Genomic DNA, 26878 nt, shown 5'->3' on the forward strand with positions numbered 1-26878 from the left:
ATAGGGAAAAGTGGTAGTGTCATGGTATGACAAAAATAGAATCAAAAGCAGCCATGTTTTCTCCAGGAAGTATATATGACTATGTAAAAGCAGTGAAGAACATTTCAGGGAAGCATTATGGAAAGAAAATAATTTTTGAAAAGAGGAGTTCTGTTTTCATACTCTTGCTTGCAACCTGTGTGGCCTGAGGAAGTCATTTATTTTTTTTTTCTGAGCTTCTATTTCCTTATCAATAAACTGCATACTAGTAAGATCTATATCATAAGGCTGCAGTAAATATCCAATCGTAAAATATAAAAGTATTTGACAAACTACAGAAGTCTTTTGTATGCGGATTACATGTTATTGTTCACTGGACATTCGAGATTTAGTAGCCTTGCAGTAACTCATATTAACTGCGTGTTAAGTTTACTGGGTAGTTCACTAATCTTATGTTAACATAGTATCTGTGAATTTATCTATGAAGTTTAAAATTATAAAGTATACCTTTGAATAACTAGTTGAAAGAATAAAATAGCGTTACCTCAGGATCTTGCTTTTTGTCATTCAAAGCTTTCTGCTCTTTTAAGTTTTTTAGGGAAAAAAAAATGCATCTATCACTATAGTCCAAAGACCAACATGTTACATTTTCCATTTTATTCTATCAATCTGTAAAAAAATCCATGCTACATCTGGGATATGGATACACAATCCTCTCTCAGAGTAATGAGGCAATTATATCTCCAGAAAGTTTTCATCACTGTGGACAATGGTGGTCTTCCTTGGAGAGGCCAGCTGCCCGCAGGGACATATGAAAGAGAGAAAACAGGGATTCTTTCAGCCTTAGAAGTTTCTCTGGCCTGCCTTCACCTGAGCCTCTCCTCTCTCCTCTGGGCTTTCCTGCTAGCCTCTTTCATGTCCATTGGTATCTCCTAAACATGCAGTGATTATTTTTGTTTTTAATTTTTAATTTTCGTGGGTACATAGTAGATGTCTTTTTTGTGGGGTACATGAGATATTTTGATACAATCATACAATACATAATAAACACATTAGGGCAAAAGGGATGTCTCAAGCATTTATCATTTCTTTGGTTACAAACATTCAAATCTTACTCTTTTAGTTGTTTTTAGATATATAAATGTTTTTAAATGTATAATAAATTATTATTGACTGTAGTCACCCTGTGTGCTACCAAATACTGTGTCTTATTTATTTATTTATTTAGAGATGATGTCTCAGTCTGTTGCTCAGGCTGGAGTGCAGTGGCACGATCTCGGCTCACTGCAACCTCCACCTCGTGGGTTCAAGCGATTTTCCTGCCTCAGCCTCCCAAGTAGCTTGGATTACAGGATTACAGGTGCCCACCACCACGCCCAGCTAATTTTTGTATTTTTAGTAGAGACAGCGTTTCACCATGTTGGCCAGGCTGGTCTTGAACTTTTGACCTCAAGTGATCTGCTCGCCTCGGTCTCCCAAAGTGCTGGGATTACAGGCGTGATCCACTGTACCTGGTCTTTTTTATTCTTTCTATTTTCTAGCTATATTTTTTGGATTCTTTAACCACCCCACTTCCCCCTCAGCCCCCCACTACCCTTCCCAGCCTGTAGTAAGTATCAGTCTACTCTCTATCTCCATGTGTCCAATTGTATTAATTTTTATTTCTCACAAATGAATCAAAACATGCAAAGTTTATCTTTCTAGGACTAGCTTGTTTCACTGAACATAATGTCCTTCAGTTCCATGTATGTGTTTGCAAGTGACAGAATCTCATTATTTTCTGTGGCTGAATAGTACTCCATTGTGTCTACGTTCCACATTTTCTCTATGCAGTCATCTGTTGATGGACACCTACTTTGCTTCTAAATCTTGGCTATTGTAAGAAGTGATGCAACCAACATGGGAGTGCAGATACCCATCAGTATAAGGAAATCAATGTACTGATTTCCTTTCTTTTGGGTATATTCCCAGTAGTGGGATTACTGAATCATATGGTATCTCAACTTTTATTTTCTTGGGAAACTACTAAACTATTCTCCTTAGTGGTTGAATAATTTACCTTCCCACCAACCGTGTAGGAGGGTTCCCGTTTCTCCACATCCTTACCAGCATTTGTTAATTCCCGACTTTTGAATATAAGTCATTTTAACTGGTGTGAAATGATATCTCAATGTAGCTTATAATTGCATTTCTCTGATGAACAGTGATGCTGAGCACCTTTTCATATGCTTGTTTGCCATTTCTATGTATTCTTCTGAGAAATGTCTATTCAGATCTTTTGCGCATTTTTTCATAGGACTGTTAGATTTTTTTTCCCATAGAGTTGTTTGAGCTTCTTAAATATTCTGGTTATTAATTCCCTTGTTGGATGTATTGTTTGCAAATATTCCTTCCCCATCTGTTGGTTGGCTTTTTAACTTGATGTGATCTCATTTGTCCATGATTACCTTAGTTGCTTGTGCTTGTGGGGTACTGCTCAGGAAATTTTTGCCCAGACCAATGTCCTAGAGATTTACCCTATTTTTTTTTCCAAGACAGAGTCTCACTCTGTTAATCAGACTGGAGTGCAATGGCATGATCTCTGCTCACTGCAACCTCCACCTCCTGGATTCAAGCTATTCCCCTGCTGCAGCCTCTGGAGTAGCTGGGATTACAGGCACGTGCTACCACTCCCCGCTAATTTTTTGTATTTTTAGTAGAGATGGGGTTTCACTATGTTGGCCAGGCTGGTCTCAAACTCCTAACCTCAGGCAATCCACCCACCTCAGCCTCCCAAAGTGCTGAGATTACAGGTGTGAACCACTGCACCCCGCCAAGTAATTACTCTTAAGTTCAAACTTCCAGAGATGCCTAGGACATAAACACAATGCAGCAAAGCACTTTGCTAGAGTATAACATGGGTGACTTTTATTCCAGCTTTTGATAACTTCCTCATTTCCATCTGAGACTTCATTAGCCTGGACTTCACTGTTCATATTCTTATCAGCATTTTGGATACAATCATTTAGTCTCTAAGATGTTCCAAACTTAACTTCATCTTCCTGTCTTCTTTGAAGTCCTCCAGACTCTTCCAACCTCTGCCCATTAACCAGCCCCAAAGCTGTTTCCACATTTATAAGTATTGTTATTGCCACAGCCCACCCTTTGGTACCAATTTTCAATATTAGTCCATTCTTGCATTGCTATGAAGAAATGCCTGAGACTGAGTAATCTGTAAAGAAAAAAGGCTTAATTGACTCATGGTTCTGTAGGCTGTAAAGGAAGTGTGACAGCATGTGCTTCTGGTGAGGGTTTCAGGAAGCTTACAATCATAGAAAAAGGCAAAGGGGAGCCAATGTGCCACTTGGTGAGAGCAGCAGTAAGAGAAAGAGAAGTGGGAAGTCTCTTATTTTTTAAACAACCAGATCTTATGTATACTAACTGAGAACTTCACTTATCACCAAGTGGGTGGTGCTATAGGATCCATGAGGGATCCACCCCTATTATGTAATACCTCTAATGAGGCCCCACCTCCGATAATGGGACTCACATTTCAAGATGAATTTTTGAGGGTGCAAACATCCAAACCATATTAACAGACATGTGCCCATATAGCTGAGGGAAAAGACACACATACTGCTAAGTGAAAGAAGCTAATGTGAGAAGACTACATATTGTATGATTCCAACTATATGACATTCTGGTAAAGACAATGGAAACAGTACAAAGATGAGTGGTTTCCAGGTTCAGGAAGAGAGTGAGATGAATAGGTGGTGGACAGATGATTTTTAGGTCAATGAAACTATTTTTTATGATATTATAATACATTATATATTTTTCAGTAGCCATAGAATGTACAACAGAAAAAGTGATACCTAATGTAAACTATGGACTTCTTTAGATAATAAAGTTAATAATAATGTATTGACATTTGTTCATCAATTGTAACAAATGTATTACACTAATACAAGATGTTATTAATAGGGGAAACTGTGTGTGGGAGGGTGGTGGGGTATATGGAAAAAAATCTACCTTCTGCCCAACATTTCTGTAAACTCAAATCTTCTCTAAAAATAGTTTGTTAATTATAAACAAAAGGCAAACAACCCAGGTTTTTCTAATGGACAAAAGTCTTGAATAAACAAATTCACAAAAGAAAATATAAGAATGGTAAATACGTATATGAAAAGGTTCTTGACATCATTATTGTAAAGGAAATATGATAAGACACCATTTTATACCAAAATTTGAATGGCTATAATTTTTTGAATGCATAATTCTCAATGATATTGAAAATACAAAATCACTGGAATTATCATACACTGCTGGTGGGAATATAAAATGGTGCAACCACTTTGTGGAACTGTACGGTAGATTCCTTTTTGTTGAGACAAAGTCTCACTCTGTCTCCCAGGTGAGAGTGCAGTGGTGCGATCTCTGCTCACTACAACCTCTCTCTCCTGGGTTCAATTAATTTTTCTGCCTCAGCTTTCCGAGTAGCTAGGACTACAGGCATGTGCCACTATGCCTGGCTAATTGTTTTTGGTATTTTTAGTAGAGACAGGGCTTTATAATGTTGGTCAGGCTGGTTTCGAACTCCTCACCTCAAATAATCTGCCTGCCTCAGCCTCCCAAAGTGCTGGGATTACAAGTACTTTCTTAACAGTTAAAGATACACCTACATTATGGTCCACTATCTGTCTCTAGACTAAAAACATATTCACAAAAGTTTTCTACTAGAATGAACATAAACCACTGGAAACAACTCAAATGTCCATCAACAGAAGAATGTTTAAAACACATTGTAGCACATTCCTATAATCAATATCACTCAGAAAACTACTAATGCACGCAACACAAAGATTAATCTCAAAAGCATTATTTTGAATGAAATAAGTCAGACACATAAGAATAGCATAACTGTATGATTCAATTTATATACAATCCAAGAACAAGGGAAAGTGCTTCCTGGTTATAGAAATCAGAAGGGAGATTGGCTGGGGGCTGGATGTGCAAGGGAGACTGACAGCAAAGAGACACAAGTGAAATTTGGGGGATAATGAAAATGCTCTACATCTTAACTATGGTGGTGGTTATATGGCTCTATACAATTGTTAAAACTAAAACTGAACACGTACTGTATATGCTTCCTAATTTATATAAATATACCTAAATTAAATTTAAAAAAGACTGGAGTATTAACTTCAAAGACCTCAACAAAAGAAAAACGAATACAAGAATAGTAAACATAATAAAACTGTCATTCAAGTATAAAGATAGAGAATGCTTTTGTACCAAAAGAGAGTATCTTCCATTTACCCGAATGGGCCCTAGGAGAGATACAGCTAAATTTGAACTTTAGTAGCATCTTCAAAAAGGACACATGGGAAATATATTCTATTCGATTTTCCAAACTGCCAGAAGTATTGTATGTCTTTATACCAACATTTCAGTTACCATGTGTTATAGGCTGAATTGTACACACCTCTTAAAATTGATATTTTGAAGTCCAATTCCCTAGTACCTCAGAATATGACCTTATTTGGAGATAGAGTCTTTGTAGAGATAATTTGGTTAAAATGAAGTCATTAGGTTAAGATCTATTCTGACTGCTGTCCCTGTAAAAAGAGGAAATTTGGATGCACACACCCAAAGGGAACACAATGTGAATATATAGGGAAAAAACTACCACCTACAAGCCAAGGAAAGAGGCCTAGAACAGATACTTCCCTCACAACCCCCAGAAGGGAGCAACTCTGCGAACACCTTCACCTTCCACTTCTAACCTTCAGAGCTGTTTAAAAAAAAAATAAATTTCTGTTCTTTAAACCACCTAGTCTGTGTTTCTTTGTTATAGCAGCCCTAGAAAACAAGTACACAATTGTTTAGTTAATTAACGCCACTCCCACAAAACATAGTTCAGATGTCAGGTACCACTGTATACCCATTGAGTAATTCCATAAAGTATGTATTTTGCCTCTAACTCTTCAATCCACATTTCATTATATAAATAACAGATGCATCATAAATGACCAATCACATCACTTCCTACAAACTCTGTCAGTAATTGGTCATTGCACACCTATATTCAGTGCATACACAGCAAAGTATATTAATTGTTACCTCCTTTCCTGTCAGTGATAAAGCTATGTGACATTTTACTTAAATGGATAAGAGAAAGGTGGAATTAGCCAAAGAATGAAAATGACAGGGAAGAAATAAATCAGCAAACAAAACACTGAACGTGAAATTGGAAAGTGGTTGTAATGGGAAGATGAAGATGTCCCAAAAGAAGTAACACTGGCAAAAACTTTCACATTAAATAAACTTTTGGGGAAATTTTACAAATTTAAATATAAAGGATGAAACACTGGAAGCAATCCATACTTAGAAAGGAGTATGACAATTCAGCAAATCAAAGAAAGATGCTTATTTCATATCATAAATTACATGATTTATGTGCTAAGAAGCTGTTGTGATTTCCAAGAATCTTGAGGAAGCTCCCAATAGCTATCTTGTTCTGCCACAACAAAGCAGGTGTCTGAAGTGCTTACTAAGAAACCCATGTGAATCTCACATGTGCCTATGTACCTGTCTGCAACTATTCTGGAGTACAATAGACTATTCTCTTCCACCTTCTAAATCTCATTCGTGCAAGTGCCTTTTACTGGCAAATTTTAATCCAAAACTATTTCAGGGAGAGGATACTAGGAAACTGTTCACTGGCTTCTCTTCTGTGATATAAAAAGAGAATCTTAAAGTAGCTTGGAAGTTGTGGTAGGCAGAAAAATTGCCTTCCAAGGATGTTCAATCCCTGCAACCTGTGACCGTATTACTTTATATGTAAAAAGAAATTTCACAGATGGTATTAAGTTTAATAGAGAACATATCCTGGATTATCCACATCATCCCACTGTGATCACATGGGTTCTTATTAAAACTGAAAGAGGGAGACAGAGGACTGAGTCAGAGAGATGCAAGAAAATTCAAAGTATGAGAGGGACTCCTACCCACCATTGCTGGTGTTGAAGAAAAGGGGCAAGAAGCCAAGGCATGGGGGCAGTATCTACAAGCTAGATCTCACTTTCATCTGCCAGCCAACAGGGTAACAGGAATGCCAGTCTTAAAATTGCAACAACCTGAATGTACAATAGAACAATTCTCACTTAGAACCTCCTGAAAAGAACAGAGCTCTACTGACTACTTGATTTCTGCTTGGTGAGAAATTCATCTGAATTTTGCCCTAGAGAACTGTAGGATAATAAGTTTGTGTTGTTAAAGCCACCGAATTTGTAGTAATTTGTTACTGCAGCAATAGGAAACTAATACACTGGTCATGCTGAGTTCATGACAGGCCTTCAGAAATAATGAGAACATAAGTGGAAACTGAGTCAAAAAGTCTAGCAGTAAGGATTGAACCCATAATGTAGGGATACAATTAAAATAAATGTAGAGATTATGAGCACAGATTTTTAAAATATAAATTCTATAAATTCTGATTATTTAAAAATTAAATAAGGAAGAGAAGTACTAGAGGAAAATGGCTAGCATTTTTTATGGTAGTAAGTTCATCTTTCATAACTGAGATCAAATCATTCTAATTAAATAAAAACTCAGATGCTTTTAAAGATAAAGATAAATATTGAAGAAATAAAATAATCAACTAAAATTTGGGCAGGAGAGTAGAAAGGAAAGGTGGAGAAAGTGGAAATATACTAATTCCACCATTGTTTATTATAAGCAAAGAATACTATCTAAAGTAAGAGAGGATTGAATGTCTTGTTTATAATTAAAAGAAAACTAGCACATTAAAAATGTAACCCTTCCCAAGCTTCAGAAAAAATGTGCAAGGAAGTAAAGAAAATATGTTAAAGACAAAACAGAAAACATCACATGAAATAACTTGACAAGCTAAGCCCATAAATGCCTACCATTTAAATAAATAAATATCAGCTAAAGTCACTTTCTAAAGGATATATTTTCAGATCTCATTACATAGCAAAACCCCTATACTTAAAAATGACTCAGAAACACTAAGATGAAATGATGGAGAGCGTTAAACCATGCAAATGCAAACAAAAATAAAGCAGGGTTTATAATTTTAAAATTGGGCAATGCTGAATTTACTGGAAAAAAAACATTAAAATAGAAAAATAAATAGTGAACCACTTTGTTGGTTTTTTTTCTTTCTTCCACTTTTAAGTTCCCAGGGTACATGTGCAGGATGTACAGGTTTGTGACACAGGTAAACGTGTGTCATGGTGGTTTGCCGCCCCTATCAAACTGTCACCTAGGTGTTAAGCCTTGCATGGATTAGCTGTTCTTCCTGATTCTCTCCCTCCCCAACCCTCCTGACAGGCTTCAGTGTGTGTTGTTCCTCTACCATGTGTCCATGTGTTATCATACAGCTCTCACTTTCCCACTTATAAGTGAGAACATGTGGTGTTTGATTTTCTGTTCCTTCGTTAGTTTGCTGAAGAAAATAGCTTCCAGCTCTATCCATGTCCCTGCAAAGGACATGAACTCATTCCTTTTTATGACTGCATAGTATTCCATGGTGTATACGTGAACTACATTTTCTTTATCCAGTCTATCATTGATAGGCATTTGGGTTGATTTCACGTCTTTGCTCTTATGAGTAGTGCTGCAGTGAACATACATGTGATTTATAATAGAATATATCTTTATAATAGAATGATTTATGTATCTTTATAATAGAATGATTTATATTCCTTTTGATAAATATCCAGTAATGGGATTGCTGGGTCAAATGATATTTCTCCTTCTTTGGGGAATCTCCACGCTGTATTCGACAATAGTTGAACTGATTTACATTCCCACCAACAGTGTAAAAGCCTTCTGTTTCCTCTGCAACCTCACCAGCATCTATTGTTTCTTGACTTTTTAATAATTGCCATTCTGACTGCCGTGAGATGGTATCTCATTGTGGTTTTGATTTGCATTTCTCTAATCAGTGATGTTGAGTTTCTTTTTCATGTTTGTTGACTGCATGAATGTCTTCTTTTGAGAAGTGTCTGTTTATGTCCTTTGCCCACTTTTTAATGTTTTTTTCTTGTAAATTTGTTTATACTTAGTGAAATGCTTTATGATGATAAAGTCTGCAATTCCCAACAGAGATCCAACAATTATGAAAATCCATGTGCTAAATAATATAGCATTATTTTTCATAAGTCAGGCATTTCAGGAGTAAAAAGAGAAGAATAAAATCATATTCATAACGAAGGGTTTTAATACATCTCTCTCAGTCCATAATAGATCCCAGAAGACAAAAAAAAAAAAAAAAAAAAAAAAAACCCACATAGATCTCAATATCCTAGTTAGTAAAGTATATATAATGGATAAATATTGAAACAATCATAATAATGTCAGGGAAAGGACTAAATTTCAGGTTCTCAGATTCCCAATATGCTGTTTTCTTGCCCCGAAACTATGATTTTCATCTATGAGAAATTATATGCAAAAGAATGATGTTGGACTTATACCTTAGGCCATACATGAATAACTTGAAGTAAAACAAATACCCTACAGCAATAGTTAAAATGATAAAACTCTTAAGAGAAAACATAGGTTTTAGTATTCATGACTTTGGATTTGGCAATGGCTTCTTAGATGTGACACTAAACACACAAGTGACAAAAAAAAAAAAAATAGAAACACCGGACCTCATGAAAATTAAAATCTTTAAGGCCAGGTGCAGTGGCTAACACCTGTAATCTCAGCACGTTGGGCAGATCACGAGGTCAAGAGATCAAGACCATCCTGGCCAACAAGATGAAACCCTGTCTCTACTAAAAATGCAAAAAAATTACCCAGATGTGGTGGTGTGTGCCTGTAGTCCCAGCTTCTCAGGTGGCTGAGACAGGAGGATCACTTGAACCTGGGAGGCAGAGGTTGCAGTGAGCCAAGATAGCCCCATTGCACTCCAGCCTGGCGACAGAGCGAGACTCCATCAAAAAAAAAAAAAAAAGAAAGAAAGAAAAAGAAAAAGAGAAAAGAAAAAAAATTAAAAGCTTTACTGCTTCAAAAGACACTATCAATAAAATGAATGGACATTCAAATTGTATATCAGATAAATGACTAATATGTAAAATATGCAAAGAACTCCTCCAGCTCAGCATCAAAAAGAGAAAATACGCCAATAAAAATTGTGCAAAGGTCTTGAATAGACATTTTTCCAAAGTAGGTATACAACTGACCAATAAGCACATGAAAAAATGTTCAGCATCATTTGTCATCAGGGAAATGCAAATCAAAACCACAATCAGCTACCATATCATACCAACTGGTATGGTTATAATATTCATTTTTAAAACAATAAAAAGTGTTGCTGAGAATGTAGAGAAATTGGAACCCTCAATCATTGCTTGTGGGAATTTAAAATGGTGCAGCTGCTAAAAAATAGCCTGGCGTTTTTTTCAAATGGTTAACCATAGAGTTACCATTTCATCCAGCAATTCTATTTCTGGGTATATACTTGTGAGAAATGAAGACATATGTCCACCCACAAACATGAACATGATTATTCATAGTATCATTATTTATGATAACAAAATTGAATCAAGTCAAATTTTCATCCACTGATTCAATAAATAAAATGAGATAGATGAATCTGGCCGGGAGCAGTGGTACATACCAGTAATCCCAGCACTTTGGGAGGCCGAGGTGGTCGAATCATGAGGTGAGGAGATCGAGACCATCCTGGCCAACATGGTGAAACCCCATCTCTACTAAAATACAAAAATTAGCTGGGTATGGTGGCATGTTCCTGTAATCCCAGCTACTCAGGAGACTGAGGCAGGAGAATCTCTTAAACCAGGGAGTCAGAAGTTGCAGTGAGCCAAGATTGCGCCACTGCACTCCAGCCTGGCGACAGAGTGAGACTCCAGATATATCTGTGCAAATGAATATGATTCTGCAATGCAAAAGAGTGAAGTATTGATACACAATGCAATATGAATGAACCTTAAACAAAATGCTAAGTGCAAGAAGCCAGCACAAAAGACCACACAATTTCATTTACGTTAAATCTCCAGAATAAGCAAATTCAGATACAAAAATAGGTTAGAAATTGCTTAGCACTGGGGAATGGAGGAAATAGGCATGACTGCTAAAGGGCTAAAGGGAATGGAGTGTCTTTTTGGGTGAAAATGTTCTAAAATTGGTTGTGGCAATAGTTTTACAACCTTGTGAATATACTAAAATTGTGCTAGATTGTACACTTTTAAATGGTAAATTGTATGGCATGTAAGTAATCAGAATAAGCAGATACACACACACATACACACACACACATTTACACTGAGAAACAGCACCTATTGTTTACACAGAAAAGTTTAGTGTAGGGTTTTGCAGTGGAACAGTCCATGCATTTTGTCACTGATCTGCTGCCTTACTTTATTGATGTAGGTAATAGAGACAGACTTTTAACCTTTCAGCTCCTTAGGTATCTTCAGCTACATCTTCTCTGACTGCTGGGACAGGTGTGTGTTTAGCTTCCTTCTGAAGGACATTGACTTCTCTTGCACTTCATCAGCATCATCAAAGTTGGAGGGTTAGAGATGATGGGAAACTGATGTGGGTTTCTGCTAATCTTTGGGAATTCTGGTATTTCTTTTCTTCACCATTTCACAGGCATCTTTCCTTCCTCACTGCCTGTCCTGTTATCTTCAGGCTAAACACAAGACTCAGAAGTGATGGGAAAATATAGATTGCTTTACCACTTTCTGCAATAGCATATAATCAAATAATGCCTATAATAAATGTTTTATTCTCTATTACTTGCGGTAGTTCTGTTGCAGTTGTGATACAGGTGTGATTCATAATGTTTTCAGATAGTCTCTCACATCTTAGCCTGAACAATATTACCACCTGCATAGCCTCCCCACAAGGCAAATCTACATGCAGTTGTCCCAGACATAATGTCTTCCAGCTTTTCCAGCTTTAATCTTCTGACAGTATTATCTCAAAACAACAGATTACACCTTAACTACTCCCTTAAATCACATTTTGCCACTCCCAGTCTTCTTCACATTAGTGCTATGCTTTATTGTGCCCTGTGATATAATTTGGAATTTGTAGCTATAGACAATATTGCTGTCTTTGCCAAGCAGTTAATTAAGGTGTTACTATAACCTCTAAGGGACATTTCACACACTGCAAATGTAATCTAAAGGATTAAAGTATGACTCAAACTTACAGATAGTCAGATAAGCTAGATTTTGGGAAACATTGAATGAGCTTCTATATTGTGCTTATCACATCCTCTCATTTACTACTAAAAACCTTACATTATTGATATAGTTTTTCCTATATGGCAGATGAAAAAACTGAGGCACAGAGATGTTGTTACTATGAAAACAATTACACTAATATACATAACTGTGATTGGGCTTGATTTGGTTTCTTCCTATAGAAAGCATGTCAATGGGCTCTCGCAAATACTTTTTTGATTTCTCTCCCCTGCTCATCACACATTTTAACTCTGTCCCTGACTATACGTTGACCTTATTCTCATCAGCTACAGATGGGATTTTCCCACAAGACTGTAGAGTTTCAGGCAACAACTCTAGGCTTATATGTTCCCAGTTAAACAACTCCAATAGAAAAATTACTTTTTTCTGAAAGGATTCCAGGGGAGGACTCTGACAGGACGTGCTTTGATTATGTCTCTCCTGGAGCAATCACTGTGACACAAAGGATTTTGTATTTTTAATGACTCAACCTAAATCAGGTCCATTCCCCTGTGGCAGAGAGCAGGAGGGTAAGTGGGAAGAGACACCATTTTAGATGTCACTGTCATGACCACACGAAGTGGGCATTCTCCAGTAGAGCAAAAATGAGGGAGGTGGAAAGGTGTGCTGAGAACTTACCTAGCTATAGTTAAAGAGGTAAATTTTTAGGTGCAATTTGGGTAACATTCTCAAGATGATAAAGCTGTTCTACCATCATTGGATCTCAGGATAGCAATATGAAAACACTATTATTTTATTGATTTAAAATATGTGCATTATCCAGAATCATTTTGATACTGTTTGTTTTCTGCTCAGTCTTACAAGATCTCTCAACCTAGTAACTTTCTATTGGAAAACAGAATTTTTTATATAAATTGCTTTTCATTAAAAGACGCTAGACTATGTCCTGAGGCAGGGTAAGGATGGGAGAATATCAATGTCCATACTTAAAGATTCTCATACCAGTGAAAATCTGGCAATTTCTCTGCTACTTTTAGAAAGATTTATTTTGTCAGTCTGGTAGTGACTCTTAAAAATGATCAATGCAATCCTTAGATGTAACAGAAAATGGATATATTACATTGGGGTTTAAGTTAATCTCCTTTGAGATATTGTTTCTCCTTTCATTTAAAAGCTGCTGTTATTTTGCTTGGCTTCAAAGATGATAGGAAATCATAGTTTAGAGAAAGGAATGGTCAAAATAAAGCCAAAAGCACTCAGTTTCTCTGTTTTTTAGAGCCTAGTCTTTTTATGCTTTCAAAGAGAATGTTCAATAAACTCTTGAGTTAGTTGGCCCTATTTTGTGAGCAAAGTTAAACACAATTTCAATGTTAACAATTTGGCAGTAATTGTTCATGTAACAAATTAAACTAGATATGTATATTGTTTGCATAAAAACTGTTTCAGTACTTTTAAAAACATAGTTTCATTCTGGCCGAGCACGGTGGATCATGCCTGTGATCCCAGCACTTTGGGAGGCCAAGGTGGGTAGATCACCTGACGTCAGGAGTTCCAGACCAGCCTGGCCAACATGGGGAAACCCCATCTCTACTAAAAATACAAAAAATCAGCCAGACATGGTAGTGGGCACCTGTAATCCCAGTTACTCAGGAGTGTGAGGCAGGAGAATCACTTGAACTCAGGAGGTGGAGGTTACAGTGAGCTGAGATGGTGCCATTACACTCCATTCTGGACAACAAATATGAAACTCCATCTCTAAATAAATAAATAAAAATCGTCCTCTGTTTTAGATTCAGAGGGTACATGTGCAGGTTTGTTATATGGGCATATTGTGTGATGCTAAGGTTTGGGATATGAATGATCCTGCCACCCAGGTGGTAAGCATACTACCCAATGGATTGAAGAACAACCCCCCTGATAAGTCTGCAGTGCCTATTGTTGCCATCCTTGTATCTATAAATACCCAATGTCTAGCCCCCACTTATAAGTGAAAACTTATGGTATTTGGTTTTCTGATCCTGTGTTAATTCACTTAGGATAATGGCCTTCAGCTGCAACCATGTTGCTACGCATGGAAGTACATTTTTAGACAATTAATTCATTATAAAGAAAGAGAAAAATATGACAGTTGTAGAAACTGATACTGATTTTTAATATAACAGTAACTCTTGTCAAACTTTTGGAAGAAAGCACTGCAGACAATGCATAAATTACCACATTCCAATACCAAGATCCTAGGTTTGCAGAGAAAATGGAATGGATACATTAAAGATAAAATTAAAAGTTTGCATTACTGGTAACTTTTATTTAATCAATTCAGCTGCCTACCTCTGAAAATACAATAGCACTCTATGAAAGCCCATTTTTGATAGACAGTTTCAAGACAAAACCTGTGTGTTGCTTCTGTTGTGATAAGACATGCTATCTTATTTGAACACCTTAATAGCAAAAGGACTTTTTTGGTTTAACTAGAACATTAGTAAGAAATGAAAACAAAGTCACTGAAGTTAGCACTGTGTTTTGCCAGAGTTCTGATGAAGAAGTGCTCTGAGATTATTCAAATGATTTGGAAATATCTTACCTCATTATCTTATTAATGCCTCTAGTTTCCTGGAAGGGACCTTGGAGGCCACTAATTCTAAGGCATGGAGGTTGTAGACTTGTTCCATTAACAAAAGTAAAAGGTGAAATTATTGACAAAGAGTAAGACATTGTAGGCACTTGTGAGAAGATAACCACAGGACAAAGGGAAGGTGGTTGGAGGATGGTTTTGAGTTTTAGTACTTTATGACCTTACTACTACGTACCAGGAAAAGTGTAGATTTGCCTGATGCACTTAGAGCTTGGCTATCGACATTATGATCACTCTTGACTGAATTCAGTTGATTCAAGTTCTATATGAAAAGAACTTCATGTGTACCTATGCAACAATCTTGCATGTTCTTCACATGTACCCCAAAACCTAAAATGCAATTAAATAAAAGAAAATAACTTCTGAATGAAATAGAGGTCTTTTCTGAGCAGGGTTCTTATGATGCATGGGTACCTTCTTACCATAACTTTATCTACTCAGCTTAGAAAACTGCAGTTGAGATACGACTATTTTTGTGATCCTCCCTTTATTTTAGTTTGTTTTCATTTTGCTTTCCCTCTAGCTTTAGTAAAATAATTTTGAAAATCTTAATTTGTCACAACTTGGCCAAAATTAACAAGAAGATAGTTTTTTGCCCATTGTTTGTTCTTTAGCCAGAACGAAACTGGGGATAGCCTTTTCTTAAGATGGGGTATAAGAAACACAGAAGAAAGAGAGAAATGTCAGGGGGAAGATCCAAACTCAGAATGAAAGAAGAGGGACCCACTAACCCAACCTTTCCTGTGAACTTGAAGAAATTGCTTCAGGAGCATCTCTTGGCTATAGCGTTAAAGAGCTTATGAAGGGAGGCAAGTATAGAGTAATGGTAAGAACACCGGGAATAATGACAGGCAAATTTAAGTCAGAGTGCTGACTAGGCCATGTTATGTTAGGGAAGTCATCTGACTTTCTACTACAGTTTCCCCATCAGAAGAAATATTAAATACATTGAATATTGTCAAACTTGAAAAACTATTATGTATATTAAATAAGATAATGTATGTGAAAGTAATTCATAGGTAATAGGCATTCAGTGGATGCTTATTATTATTACTGTTTGAGTGTGAGCTAAACAGAAGGATTCTTCTGAACATGTTATGTTAGTTTCCTGGGCTGATTGCTCTTGACACAGAAATGATTTGGCTGTTATGGGGCCTCATATATGTTTCTAATGAACAGTTTTACATATTTTCCCATTTGGTTTTTGTCAAAATGAAAGGCCTCTTTAACCAGAAATTGTAAATGTATGTGTTCACTATAATTTCTGCCTACACTTGAAGTCTTCACAGTGTAACTGATAAGACTATTACCCACTAGAAATACAATCTGAACTAACCAGTTGAGCTAAAACGAAATCAGCTTTTCCAAAAATGAGTCATAATCTTCACAAATACACATCGACTGTTTTTCATTATGCTTGTAATTGTGGCTGACATATTTATTGAAACATCTCCATCTAATTGGGTACTCTCTGAACCAGTTAGCATATTATAGATGCCCCTCTTTATCTAGCACTCTAATACTGACCAAGGGTGAAGAACTAAATGCAAAAAGTTCTAGTCCCTGATATTCATGGTCTTTCATCTAAACCACAAGACAAAATTCTCTCTTAAAAGGAAAGAGGGAATTCTGTCTCATTTTTGTAAGTTAATACACTTTATTTTTAAAAGCCAATTTAAGTTTACAAAAGAAATAGTAGGAAATAATTCTATTTCATTTTCTATATTGTGAAAACCTATTGTCAAGCTCGACATTTCAAGTGGGAAATTATTTGTTTTCTGCTCCTTTTACTCCTCTTGAAAATTTTGATTTCAATTTCAAAACTGCTCCAAAATGAAATGGCACTCAATAACCACATATTACTTTCTATTATGGGCTCATCAAAAACACAGCTTTGTACTACTGATAACCATTCCAAAAAGAGAAAAGGTGTGAAAAGTGTGGAATTTGCAGGTCAGTATCAGAAAAATGTCCGAGTGAGATTTTCATGAGATCTTCCTATGGCAATAAAAATATCAACTGCAATTTAAAGAACATAACTGACTCTGAGAGCTGAATCACTTTACCTGACTAAGTCTCCCCGTTCTCAGCTGCAAAATGAAGGAGTAGGACCAGCTGAGTGGTTCTCATCCTTGGCTACTGCACATGGTAACTTTCCAAGATGGTTTCTAATCACACTGAAGCTGGGCTCCAGTAACACTTTTTATGATATAGGGATTCGATTCTCTCTTCCTTAAAGGTGTGAGAGAACTTGACTAGAAAAATGCCTGGATATGTGAATATATGTTTATGTGTGTGCATGTTGGCATATTTTCACAAGTAGATTTTTATCTACTGATTTAATAGATTGAGTGGTTATAGGTTTATTCAGGTTTTCAGTGTTTTTGTGAAACACTTCTGAGAAGTCTTGTTGTGCTAGGAAATTGTCCATCTTTTTAAAATTGTACTTTAAGTTCTGGTGCACATGTGCAGATCTTGCAGGATTGTTGCATAGGTACACACATGCCATGGTGGTTTGCTGCCTCCATCCCCCCGTCACCTACATCAGGTATTTCTCCCAATGTTATCCCTCCCCAACCTCCCCACTCCCCACTTTCCCTCCCCTAGCCCCCTACCCCCCGACGGACCCCAATGGGTGATGTTCCCCTCCCTGTGCCCATGTGTTCTCACTGTTCAGCACTCACCTGTGAGTGAGAACGTGGTGCTTGGTTTTCTGTTCTTGTGTCAATTTGCTGAGAATGATGATTTCTAGATTCATCCATGTCCCTACAAAGGACATGAACTCATCCTTTTTTATGGCTGCGTAATATTCCATGGTGTATATGTGCCACATTTTCTTTATCCAGTCTGTCCTTGATGGGCATTTGGGTAGGTTCCAAGTCTTTGCTATTGTAAACAGTGCCTCAGTGAACATATGTGTGCGTGTGTCTTTATAATAGAACAATTTATAATCCTTTGGGTATATATCCAGTAATGGGATTGTTGGGTCAAATGGAATTTCTATTTCTAGATCCTTGAGGAATCCCCATGCTGTCTTCCACAATGTTTGAACTAATTTACCCTCCCACCAACAGTGTATAAGTGTTCCTATTTCTCATACATCATAACAAACAGTCTTTCAGACCATAGTGCAATCAAATTAGAACTGAGGATTAAGAAACTCACTCAAAACCCCACAAGTACATGGAAACTGAACAACTTGCTCCTGAATGGTGACTGGATAAAAAATGAAGTGAAGGCACAAATAAAGATGTTCTTTGAAACCAATGAGAAGGAAGATAGATATAATGTACCAGAATCTCTGGAACAGATTTAAGGCAGTGCCTAGAGGGACATTTATAGCAAGAGGAAAGCATGAGAAGCAAGGAAAGATCAAAAATTGACACCCTATCATCAAAATTGAAAGAGCTAGAACAGCAAGATCAAAACAATTCAAAAGCTAGCAGAAGACAAGAAATAACTTAAGATCAGAGCAGAACTGAAGGAGATAGAGACACAAAAAAACCTTCAAAAAATCAATAAATCCAGGAGCTGGTTTTTTGAAAAGATCAACAAAATAGACCACTAGGCAGACTAATAAAGTGGAAAAGAGAGAAGAATCAAATAGATGCAATAAAAAACAGTAAAGGGAATATCACCACTGATTCCACAGAAATGCAAACCACCATCAGAGATTACTACAAACAACTCTATGCACATAAACTAGTAAATTTGGAAGAAATGGATAAGTTCCTGGACACTTACACCCTCCCAGGACTAAACCAGGAAGAAGTTGAATCCCTGAACAGACCAATAACAACGTCTGAAGTTGAGGCAGCAATTAATAGTCTACCAAACAAAAAGAGTCCAAGTCCAGACGGGTTCACAGCCGAATTCTACCAGATGTGCAAAGAGGAGCTGGTACCATTCCTTCTGAAACTATTCCAAACAATACAAAAAGAGGGAATCCTCCCTAACTCATTTTATGAGACCAACATTATCCTGATACCAAAACCGGGCATAGACACAACTAAAAAGGAAAACTTCAGGCCAGTATCCATGATGAACATCAATGCAAAAATCTTCAGTAAAATACTGGCAAACTGAATGTGACAGCACATCAAAAGAAAATTGTCCATTACATGTTTAAGTGTATACTGGCAGAAAGTTATTCATAGCATTCCTTTATATATTTTAAATTTCAAAAGTAGATTTGCAGTTATATTCATATTTTCACTTATAATATTGTTTATTTGGCTCTTTGGTTTACCCTTTTAATCTATATTTCCAGAGCTTTTATCTATTTGACTTAAAAAAAAACACACATACACAACATTTTGTATTATTGCTCCTGTTATTTCCTTGTTTTTCCTTTATTTCTGTTTTTCCTTTTTTTGTCTTTTTTATTCCTTTTGTGGAGAATGGGGTCTCACTATATTGCACAGGCAGGTCTCGAACTCCTGGGCTCAAGCTGTCTTCCTGCCTCTGCCTCCCTGAGAGCTGGGATTACAGGCGTGAGCCACTGCGCCTGGTCTCCATTTTTATATTTACATACTCCTTTCCTACTTTGTTTTCGTGCTGTTCTTTGTTTTAGTTTTTTGTGTAGCACGTTTTGCTCCCTAGTTTTAAGCTTTTTGTCTTTTCTGATGTATGCAGTTGAGTTTAAACCTTTCCCTGTCATTACTGCTTTGGGTGTGTATCACAACTTTTGATACAAAATGTTTTCATTGTCATTCATTTCAAAATATGATTTAATTTATATTATGGCTCTTTGTTCCATTAAGTTATTATAAATATATCTTAATCTTTCTAAGTATTAAGGAATTAGTTTTCTTTTAGTTTTTTATTTCTGTTATTTCATTTCATCTCAAACCATATAGATATTCCATATGATATTGATTGGCATTTGTTAACATTTTCTTTGTGGATTAAAATGTGGTTAATTTTAAAATTATTATTATACTTTAAGTTCTGGGATACATGTGCAGAACGTGCAGGTTTGTTACACAGGTATACACATGCCATGGTGGTTTTCTGCACCCATCAACCCGTCATCTACATTAGGTATTTCTCCTAATGCTATCCCTCCCTCATATCTCCACCCCGACAGGCCCCGGTGTGTGATGTTCCCCTCCCTGTGTCCATGTGTTCTCATTGTTCAACTCCCACTTATGAGTGAGAACATGCGGTGTTTGGTTTTCTGTTCTTGTGGTAGTTTGCTGAGAATGATGGTTTCCAGCTTCATTCATGTCCCTGCAAAGGACATTAACTTACCCTTTTTTATGGTGGCATAGTATTCCATGGTGTATATGTGCCACAAAAAAATATGGTTAATTTTTTTAATAACGCCCCATCGGTACTTTGAAAAAGTTTATTATCTAATTGCTAGGTGTGAGATTGTATAAATGTCCATTAAATAAAGCTTGCTAATTTGATATACAAATATCCCATACACAGCAACCATCCTCAAACTTTAAATAAACTTGGTATGTTTATGCAGTCATTAGTGATTAATTATTGCTTCATTGACTCAGAAAGCCATCTACTATTTCATAGTGTCACCTGAGCTACAGCATCAAGCCTTATGAATCGTATTTATCTTCCCAATGTGATGAAAATAAAATGAAGTTTACAATGAATAAAAGATAATGAAATTCCTAAAACTACCTAAGCCAGAAAAGCAACTGTATGCTTGTCTGTGGGAATGGTGACTGTTTCATTCTGCAGACCCATGTCAATAAACCGATTGCTTGTATGATCTTTTAGCCCCTTCCATCAGTGACTTAACAAGAGTTCTAGAATTCTCCCTCACCACAATTTACAAGTCCTAAAAAAAATTAAATCCTTCTTTACATAAAAACTCATTGTCTTCCCAAAGTTACCCACAATAAATGATTTCTGTAGGAGAGAGGCTCACTGTCAAGATCAGTTTTCTGAAACTCATTCTCGTCTATCCCCTAGTGATTACCTTTCAGCATACACTCAGTCTTACCTGTCTGAAATAATTCCCTAGGTTGTCTGATGGCACACAGATCTAGTGGTGTCTCACCTGTTTTGAATTCTTCAAACAGCTGCTGAAGGCAAGTGGAGTCCACACTGTTTGGTTCACAAATTGAAACAAAACACATATAAATATACCCAGGTGGACACCACGTGACATTCTCTTTCAAATATTCTGCACTTCTGGCCTGCCGAACATTTCAAGGGTATTTCTGTCCCTTATTTGGACAAGGTTCTTCTCAGTAAATGAGCTGTGCCAAAAACCCAATGCATAGAAATAAGATATTGATAAGGGATTAAGAATAGGTAAGCAGGCTACTCATGACACTATACATATGCTGTTAATTCAACTAAGAATAGTTTGATTTTTAACATTTTTGATTCTGCTGAGAAGAAAGATACTCTTTCCTTTTATCATCCGTATTTATCCCACTCATAATTTCTCAGGTTCATGAATAATTCATCTTTTTTGATTTAGAATGATGACCCTATTGCTTTTAGAGATGGATACTGTGTCAGGAACAGGAAAGTCTCCTTAAGAATACTACACCAGCAGTGCTGAGCTGTGATTATGCTAAAAGAAAGAACATGGCACATTTAGCTGATGATGGCAATTGTGGAGAAAAGTTAGGTACCTGTGGGTCAATTTGTGGCAGTCTGTTTTAAGTGGGAGCTGTGGCAATTGAAGTTGCAAATAAAATTGTGTTAAATTTTATTGAATAAAACATTGTTAATACTATATATGTATATATATATTTAAATCTTCTTAGTGTTTTTTTAGAGATGTACTGTTTCATTGTATATTATGATAAAAAAGCAAAAAAAGGGCCGGGCGCGGTGGCTCACGCCTGTAATCCCAGCACTTTGGGAGACCAAGGCAGGTGGATCACGAGGTCAAGAGATCGAGACCATCCCGGTCAACATGGTGAAACCCCGTCTCTACTAAAAATACAAAAAGTTAGCTGGGCATGGTGACGTGTGCCTGTAATCCCAGCTATTCAGGAGGCTGAGGCAGGAGAATTGCCTGAATCCAGGAGGCGGAGGTTGCGGTGAGCCGAGATTGTGCCATTGCACTCCAGCCTGGGTAACAAGAGCAAAACTCCGTCTTGGGGGGTAAAAAAAAGTAAAAAAAGGAAGTAACCTAAATATCAAATAATAATATATCCGTACAATTAACTACTATATAATCACTTAAATTTCTACTGTGAAAGAATTTTTTTTCTTGTGCTTTGGGCTCTTGGTAGATGTGCATATCCTGCATCCTTCAGGATTGTTGCATAGGTACATACATGCTATGGTGGTTTGCTGTCTCCATCCACCCCCTGCCCTGCCGTTGCCTCCATCAGGCATTTCTCTCTGTGTTATCCCTCCCCATCCTCCCCAACCCCCCGCTGTCCCTCCCCTTCCCTCCCCTCCACTCCCCCTACCTAGCCCAGTGAGTGTTGTTCCCTTCCCTGTGCCCAAGTGTTCTCATTGTTCATCACCAGCCTATGAGTTAAAATATGTGGTGTTTGGTTTTCTGTTCTTGTGTCAGTTTGCTGAGAATGATGGTTTCTAGATTATCCATGTCTCTAAAGACACAAACTCATCAGTTTTTATGGCTGCCTAGTATTCCATGGTATAGATGTGCCACATTTTCCTTGTCCAGTCTATCTTTGATGGGCATTTGGGTTGGTTCCAGGTCTTTGCTAGCATAAACAGCACTGCAATGAACATACTTGTGCATGAGTCTTTGTAATAGAATGATTTATAATCCTTTGGGTATATACCCAGTAATGGGATCGCTGGGTCAAATGGAATTTCTGTTTCTAGATCCTTGAGGAATCACTACACTGTCTTCCATAATGGTTGAACTAATTTACATTCCAACCAAGAGTGTAAAAGTGTTCTTTTTTCTCCACATCCTCTCCAGCATCTGATGACTCCAGTTTTTTTAGTGACTGCCGTTCAAACTGATGTGAGATGGTATCTCAGTGTGGTTTTGATTTGCATTTCTCTAATGACCAGTGATGATGAGCATTTTTTCATATGTTTGTTGGCCACATAAATGTCTTCTTTGGAAAAGTGTCTATTCATATGCTTTGCCTGCTTTTGAATGTGTTTGTTTTTTTTCTTGTAAATCTGCTTTAGTTCTTTGTAGATTCTGGATATTAGCCCTTTGTCAGATGGGTAGCTTGCAAACAATTTTTCCCATTCTGTTGGTTGCTGGTTCACTCTAATGATTATTTTCCTTGCTGTGTAGAAGCTCTTAAATTTAATTAGATCCCATTTGTCTATTTTGGCTTTTCCTGCCGTTGCTTTTGGTGTCTTAGTCATGAAGTCCTTGCCTGTGCCTGTGTCCTGAATGGTGTTACCTAGGTTTTCTTCTAGGGTTGTTATGGTGTTAGTTCTTATGTTTAAACCTTTAATCCATCTGGAGTTAATTTTTGTATAGGTGTCAGGAAGGGATCCAGTTTCAGCTTCCTGCTTATAGCTAGCCGGTTTTCCCAACACCATTTATTAAACAGGGAATCCTTTCCCCATTGCTTGTTTTTGTCCGGTTTATCAAAGATCAGATGGTTCTAGATGTGTGGTGTTGCTTCCGAGGCCTCTGTTCTGTTCCACTGGTCTCTATCTCTGTATTGGTACCAGTACCATGCTGTTTTGATTACTGTAGCCTTGTAGTATAGTTTGAAGTCAGGTAGTGTGATGCCTCTAGCTTTGTTCTTTTTGCTGAGGATTGTCTTGGCTATGTGGGCTCTCTTTTGGTTCTATATGAAGTTTAAAGTGTTTTTTTCCAGTTTTGTAAAGAAGGTCAATGATAGCTTGATGGGGATAACATTGAATCTATAAATTACTTTAGACAGTATGGCCATTTTCACAATATTGATTCTGCCTAACCATAAGCATGGAATGTTTTTTCATCTGTTTGTGTCCTTGATCAGCATTTTGTAGTTCTCCTTGAAGAGATCTTTTATGTCTTTGTCAGTTGTATTCCTAGGTATTTTATTCTCTTTGTAGCAATTGTGAATGGGAGTTCGCTCTTGATTTGGCTCTCTGTCTGTTGTTGGTGTATAGGAATGCTTGTGATTTCTGCACATTGATTTTGTATCCTGAACTTTTGCTGAAGTTGCATATCAGCTTAAGGAGGTTTTGGGCTGAGATGATGGGGTCTTCTAAATATACAATCATGCCATCTGCAAATAGGGACAATGTGACAACTTCTTTTCCTAATTGAATGCACTTTATTTCATTTTCTTGCCTGACTGCTCTGGCTAGAACTTTCAATACTATATTGAATAGGAGTGGTGAAAGAGGGCATCATTGTCTAGTGCCAGTTTTTAAAGGGAATGCTTCTACTTTTTGCCCATTCAGTATGATATTGGCTGTGGGTTTGATGTAAATAACTTACTTTTATTATTTTTAGATACGTTCCATAGATACCTAGTTTATTGAGAGTTTTTAGCATAAAGGGCTGTTGAATTTTGTTGAAGACCTTTCCTGCATCTATTGAGATAATCATGTGGTTTTTGTCTTTGGTTCTGTTTATGTGGTGGATTACATTTATAGATTTGTGTATGTTGCCTCAACTTCAGACCTTGTTAATGGTCTATTCAGGAATTCAACTTCTTCCTGGTTTAGTCTTGGGAGATTGTAAGTGTCCAAGAATTTATTCACTACTAGATTTACTGGTTTATGTGCATAGAGTTGTTTGTAGTAATCTCAGATGGTAGTTTGTATTTCTGTGGAATTGGTGGTGATATCCCCTTTATCATTTTTTATTACATCTACTCGATTCTTCTCTTTTCTTTTTTACTAGTCTGGCTAGTGGTTGATCTTTTCAAAAAACTAGCTCCTGGATTCATTAATTTTTTGAAGGGTTTTTGTGTGTGTGTGTCTCTATCTCCTTCAGGTCTGCTCTAATCTTAGTTATTTGTCTTCTGCTGGCTTTTGAATTTGTTTGATCTTGCTTCTCCAGTTCTTTTAATTGTGACATTAGTGTGTTGATTTTAGATCTTTCCTCATTTCTCATCTGGACATTTGTTGCTATACATATTCCTCTAGACACTACTTTAAATGTGTCCCAGAGATTCTGGTACATTGTGTCTTTTTTCTCATTGGTTTCAAAGAACATTTTTGTTCTGCCTTCATTTCATCCAGTTACCATTCAGGAGCAGGTTGTTCAGTTTCTATGTAGTTGTGCAGTTTCGAGTGAGTTTCTTAATCCTGAGTTCTAATTTGATTGCACTGTGGTCTGAGATCCTGTTTGCTATGATTTCTCTTATTTTGCACTTGCTGAGGAGCGATTTACTTCCAATTATGTGGTCAGTTTTAGAGTGATTGCGATGTGGTACTGAGAGGAATATATATTCTGTAGATTTGGGGTGGAGAGTTCTGTGGATGTCTATTAGGTCCGCTTGGTCCAGATCTGAGTTCAAGTCCTGGACATCCTCATTAATTTTCTGTCTCATTGATCTGTATAATATTGACAGTGGAGTGTTAAAGTCTCCCACTATTATTGTATGGGAGTCTAAGTCTCTTTGTAGGTCATTAAGAGCTTACTTTATGTATCTGGGTGCTACTATATTGGGTGCATATGTATTTAAGATAGGTAGCTCTTCTTGTTTAATCGATCCTTTTACCATTATGTAATGTCCTTCTTTGTGTCTTTTGATCTTTGTTGGTTTAAACTTCGTTTTATCAGAGACTAGGATTGTTAACTCTGCTTTTTTGTGTGTTTGTTTTGCTCTCAATTTGCTTGGCAAATCTTCCTCCCTCCCTTTATTTTGAGTCTTTGCACTCGAGATGGGTCTCCAGAATACAGCACACTGATGGGTCTTGACTTTTTATCAAATTTGCCAGACTGTGTCTTTTGATTGGGGCATTTAGCCCATTTACATTTAAGGTTAATATTGTTATGTGTGAATTTGATCCTGCAATTTTGATACTACCTGGTTGTTTTGCCCGTTAGTTGACACAGTTTCTTCATTGTGTCTATGGTCTTTACTACTTCGTATGTTTTTGCAGTGGCTGGTACTGGTTGTTCCTTTTGGCAAGTTGATTCCAGAAAAGTTGATTTCAGGAAAGGCAAGCAAGTCGATTCCAGAAAAGTCAATTTCAGGCAAGGCAAGGCAAGTCTACTCAAGAAAAGTCGATTTCAGGCAAGACGAGAAATCAATTCCAGATAATTCGATTTCAGGACAGGCAAGGCAAGTTGATTCCAGAAAAGTCAATTTCTGGCTAGGCAAGTAAATTCAGAAAAATTATTTCAAGGCAAGGCAAGTTGATTCCAGAAAAGTCAATTTCAGCCAAGGCAAGGCAAGTCAACTCCAGAAAAGTCGATTTCGGGCAAGGTAAGGCAAATCATTTATACAAAAGTTGATTTCAGGCAAAGCAGTGCGAGTCAATTCCAGAAAAGTTGATTTATGGCAAGGCAAATCGATCCCAGGAAAGTTGATTTCAGGCAAGACAAGTCAATTTAAAGCAAGGCAAGCCAAGTCTATTCCAGAAAAATCGATTTCAGTCAAGACAAGGTGATTCCAGAAAAGTCGATTTCAGGAAAGGCAAGCAAGTCGATTCCTGAAAAGTCGATTTCAGGCCAGGCGAAACAAGTCTCCAGATAAGTTGATTTCAGGCAAAACATGAGAGATCCATTCCAGAAAAGTCAATTTCAGGACAGGCAAGGCAAGTCGATTCCAGAAAAGTCAATTTCAGGCAAGGCAAGTTGATTCCAGGCAAGTCGACTCCAAACAAAACAAGGTTAATCGATTCTAGAAAAATCAATTCCAGGCAAGGCAAGGCAAGTCGATTCCAGGCAAGCCTATTCTAGGCAAGGCACGATGATTCCAGAATAGTCGATTTCAGGCAAGGCAATGTAAGCCGATTCCAGAAAAGTCGATTACCAGCAAAGCAATTCAAGTCGATTCCAGGTAAGTTGATTTCAGGCAAGGCAAGTCCATTCCAGAAAAGTTGATTCTAGGCAAGGCATGATGATTCCAGAATAGTTGATTTCAGGCAAGGCAAGTCGATTTCAGAAAAGTCGATTTCAGGCAAGGCAAGTCAATTCCAGAAAAGTCAATTTCAGGCAAGGGAAGTCGATTTCAGAAAAATCAATTTC

At 37.1% G+C, this 26878-nt stretch overlaps 1 long non-coding RNA gene across 1 annotated transcript in view; it reads left to right on the forward strand.

The window, feature by feature from the left end:
• Positions 1–26878, forward strand: part of LOC141582861 (uncharacterized) — a 294061-nt gene that overhangs the window by 5867 nt on the left and 261316 nt on the right. The window lies entirely within an intron of this gene.

This window comes from Saimiri boliviensis, chromosome X (genome assembly GCF_048565385.1).
Source record: "Saimiri boliviensis isolate mSaiBol1 chromosome X, mSaiBol1.pri, whole genome shotgun sequence".
NCBI lineage: Eukaryota > Metazoa > Chordata > Mammalia > Primates > Cebidae > Saimiri > Saimiri boliviensis.